Source organism: Propithecus coquereli, unplaced genomic scaffold, assembly GCF_000956105.1.
Source record: "Propithecus coquereli isolate 6110/MARCELLA unplaced genomic scaffold, Pcoq_1.0 Scaffold650, whole genome shotgun sequence".
Classification (NCBI taxonomy): Eukaryota; Metazoa; Chordata; class Mammalia; order Primates; family Indriidae; genus Propithecus; species Propithecus coquereli.
The window spans coordinates 235,916-240,949 of record NW_012152508.1 but is presented as its reverse complement, the minus strand read 5'-3'; positions in this window follow the sequence as shown (position 1 = coordinate 240,949).

Sequence of the window (5,034 nt, the reverse complement as noted above, 5' to 3'; positions counted from 1 at the left end):
CCCGGCCAAAAGTTTCTGAATGTTTGTATTTTCATTTTTATTTTTTTTGAGATTCAGTTTGTCAATTTCCACACCCAAAAACGAAACCCTGTGAAATTTTGATTTGTATGGATTGAACCCTTAGATCAATTAAGGAAGAATTGACTTCTTAATATTCAGTCTTTCATTTATGAACAAAGGAATATTTTCCTTTTATTTAGAGTTTTAAAATTTTCTTTCAAATACAATTGTGGTATTTTTAGATTTAGTCTTTGGTATATAAAGTTTCTGATGCTATTCCAAATGGCATCACTTTTAAAATTCAATTTTCAGCTTCTTTGTTTCTTATATACAAGTTAATTATCTATTGACATTGTATCCAACTTCTTGTAGGATTCACTTATTAATTCTAAGGTTTTGCCTATAGACATTATTTGCCACCCCCAGGTTTATTGAGGCGTAGTAGACAAATAAAATGTATACATATATTTAGAGTATATAAGATATTTGGATGTATGTATACATTGTGAAATGATTCCCACAAACTAATTAACATATATATCACCTAACATAGTTATCTTTTTTGTGTGTGGCAGGGGAGAACATTTAACAGACATTGTTTTAATTCACACAGTTATTTTTCATTTGTGAAATATACTACTTCATATTATCTTCCATCTTTGTGGATGACACACAATAATGTATTGTGGTGACTTTCACTTCCGAATATATAATTACTGTTGGTGTTTTACATGCTTGTATTGTGAATGCTCGTAAAGTCCACAGTGGATTCTGGTCAGGAAAATAAACGTATAGAGAAATGATGATCAGACATGTGAGTTATTCCTTTAATCTGATTCCCCATCCCCTCAGGGATGATCCAAAAACAATAATAGAGCATTCTAGTAGGAGAAAAGGAAATTACTGCCTTGATAAACTAGTTAAAATTTGCAGGAGTAGTAAGAGATGCAATATTTCAAATAAACAGCTCAGTACGGTAAGCAAAAAAATGTGAATGGTCCCTGGGGGCATGAATTTAGTTTTTACTCCTATTGCCCCATCTCTTCCAGACATCGGGACTGAAAATTCATTGTGCAGAATAACGACACTTGGTATGATGTCTTTGGCATTGTTGGTGTCTTCCTTGCTATCATACTGCCACCTAAGAACCAAGACCAATTAGTATTCATTTGGCAAAACTTCCAATGTGTGTTTCGCACTACTCCTTCGGGTGGCTTAAATTCTCTTGCCATTTCCCACTAGTAGGGAGGCCAGAATGTAGCATGATGTGCAAAGCTTCCATTGTAATATAGGTGATGTCTTTTTTGTTAGCAAGTCAGAAGCCTCAGTCTCAATATCCTTGACTGTGATATTAACACATTTCCACCAGCAAGGGTGGCCTAAAAACCCTGACATTTTAAAAGTTCAGAGTTCAGAGGCATGCCTGTCATGTAGTTTCCTGAGACTATGTGAGCAGATTTGCAACATTCCATTTTTCAAGCAGTCAGGGAAAAACTATGATTACTTTGCTTTCCCCATATATAAGACTTTTTGGATATGTGTGTTGATGTCTTTTATAAGTTTAAGAAATCCTTGGTCATTATCTGCTCTAGTATTCATGTCCATAACCTTTCCCTTTTTTGAGACTCTAAATATATATATGTTGGATCTTTTCACTACATCCTACATGCATTTGAGACTTTTTTTGCCTCAGTTTGGATTTTTTTTATTGATCTGTCTTATACTATATTTATTCTGATGTCAATACCATCCATTGGTTTCTTAATTTATTTCTTGAATTTATGTTCTTATAAAACATAACAAAAATGATTAAAGAATAAGTTCTCTAATAGTAATCTTTTCATCTAACAGTTTAATATGCAATCTATTTTATTAAACATATCAATCTTAAGATATTTAATTTTTTTTTTTACTGGATGCTATTGTATAGTTTACAATATTACAATATTGCAATATTTGAATTACCAATGATCTGTTTCTGTGGTGTATTTTTCCCTTATTTATTGGTCATTATCAAAAGAAGAAACATTCTCCTGTTTTTTGATTCTCTGTTGGTGTGGCTACTGAGCTTGGTTGAGTGCTAGAACTTGGAGTGAAATATTGTAGAATCTCCAGGTGCTATTGTCTTTCTTTAGAGAGAGTTCCTTCTTTTGTTTGTCTTCTTTTCCCGGAAATATATAGTGTTGTCTGCTCACTTTAATGCAATCAAGAACTGAGGTCAGTAAATTTTGGTAAGGCTTAGTCCCATTGTCCCCTTGCTACAGATATCCTTTTATAGGACATTAAACTCAGAGCTTGTGAGCTTTTGAGGACCTTGCTCTTGAGATAACTTTGTTCTAATATTTATCCCATCATCAGAGGAGACTGCTATAAATTCTACTTTCATGGACTTTTTGAATGGAAAATTTATTTTATTTATTTTTTCTTTATTTCAGCATATTATAGGGGTACAATTGTTTAGGTTATGTATATTGCTCTTGCCCCACCTGAGTCAGAGCTTCAAACGTGTCCATCCCCTAGACTTTTGCTTAGTGTTTTGATCTTCTGCCATGCCTACTTTCAGAATTTAGTAAATATCTTGCAAAGAAAACTGATTCTACTTTTGAGATACTTCAGATTCCAATTTTTTGTCTCTCCAAATTTTCAAGATCACAAAAAGCTATATTGGATTCCCTGCCCCTCAATCACAGGGAAAACTGTGACAGAACTATTGTGGCAAAACTCAAATTCTTAATCTCTCATTCTGTGCCAACATTCTTCAATTTATCCAGGGAAAAAGCCATTCAGAAAGGCAGCACACCTTCTGAGGTGCTTCTCTCTTCAGAATCTCAATATTTTATTATTCTTTATTAGCTCTGTTTAAATAGATTGGTTTTGAACCATTTTTAGTTTTCCTTATTGTTCGTGGCAGGAGTGTTGTCTTCCGTCATTCACTCCTTCGTATCTAGAGTCATTAGCCCTATTTTGCCAAGTGTTGATCAATATTTGTGTGTGTATGTGTGTTGCAATTGGGCTGGATACTGGTATGGTAATTTCTATTAGATTCCATTTTGAGCATAGTGTTCCATTCCATGTGGGATAGAGTAGATGCAACTTTCTGTTTGCTAGAGCCAAAAAAAGTAAAGTAAAAAATGAAGCTCTTTATACAACACCAAGAAAAATTCCACCTGCGTATTCCAATTATTATATGAGGACATTGACTCGTGAGCATTTAAGAGTGTGGGGTCAGAGCATTAGACAGTTTTGCTCAAAGACACAGCTCTAAAGGTGAACAAATTGCGAAGTATCAAATGGCTGCATTTTATAGTCCATTTGAGTGGTTGTTATCTTGTCATAAAGATTGCATTGTGGTTGTTGCTGACTCATTGGTTTGTTTTGAGCCCTTTAATTTACACATTGCCAGACAAATTCTTACGTCTAAAACTGTGTGCTTAAACAAAAGTGGGTTGCCTTTATTTTCTTCTTATGAAATTATATCAACATTGCAGAAATTTAAAGCTGGAAAGGATAATGAAGGTCATGAACTCTACCCCTTTTATGAATATAGTGAAACTCAGAAAAATAACATAAGTTTACTGAATATAATATACTATTTAATGGTAGAATCAGTATTGCAGCCAAATTTTCTGATCCCTCATCTATTATCTTTGCTTTCCATAACCAAAATTCACTCCAAATAGTATTGTGAGATGCATCATCACTATTTTTAGTCTATATGTGCCTATTTTCTCTCTTTTGATTTAAATCCAAACCCTGGTTGTTCAACAGTATTTAGTCTGCCTCCTTCATGTTGCTTCCTGTTCACTCATTCTTTTTTTAGGTGTTATAAAAATATCTAATTGAAAGCAGAGAACTTAATGCTTTAGGTAGATGGTGGGAACTGTTATGAAAAGAATATTTCAAGAAGAAAATTTCTTTTTTGTACAGACATTCTGGGTAAGCATGGAGGAAAAATGCCATATAAAAAAAAATGCCAACTGTAGTCCTGTTTATAAACCCTGCTCTAAGTTGCAGTGGCAAATTATGCATAGGTGGTACTTAAATTGCTTCTCCTTAGTCCATTTGCCTTCTACAAGTCTTAAAACATAGGCACATGTGCGTTACAACAAAGTATCTGTTGAGATTTTCATTAGCTAAAATGTATTAAAGGTGCCACTGTTTAATGAGAAAATAAAATAAATCTAAGATTTTCACCAAAGTAATATATATATATAATGCTACATTTGCCAAAATTACTTTTTGTGCACTTACAAATTGCTACAATATCATACTCCAAATCCACATGGCAAAATTGTCTTACAGGTTAAGATGAACTACTTTTATTACATTAACACTACTTTACTACCTTAGGCTGTACTTTATAGGGTCATGTCATGTATTATGACTCATGAAAAAAGAAAACTGAAGTCAGGGCAACAAAGTGATAGATCCTAAATCATGAGTTGGATATTAGACTGAAGTTAAGGTGGCTTAAAAGAAATCAAGCTGAAAAACAATTTCCATTTTAGTGAATCCTGAACTCTGTTCAATGCTGTTGCCCTGTGGTTTTCAACACAAAACTAGTTACTATGAAGGGAATGACTTCTAAAGTACAGATGAATGAAGGTGAGAATGCGAAACATTTTTTCCCAAATTTTATACACAGAGATCATATAACACAGTATTAATGACACTTGTAAATATCAAATCATCTCTTTCCTTGGTATTACAATGGGAGATATTTTAATACATTACCCCTATAAGAAACAGATGGAGTGCCATAATGTAAAAGCTGGGATTACTATGGTAAGGTTTGTTTGTGTGGATGTTCTTTGTTTTTTCCTCATAATTCTGAAAATTACTTTAATCATTTACTACTTTAGGTAGATAACATTCTTGGTTGCCCTGTTCAATCTTCATGATTTCTATTTTCTATTGCAATCTGTTTGGGATTATTTTTGTTAATGTTTGCTTTTGCTTAATTGCTAAACCACATATTTATAAGACCAAGTGTAATAATATTCAAAATATCACTCTAAAAAAACACACCATACT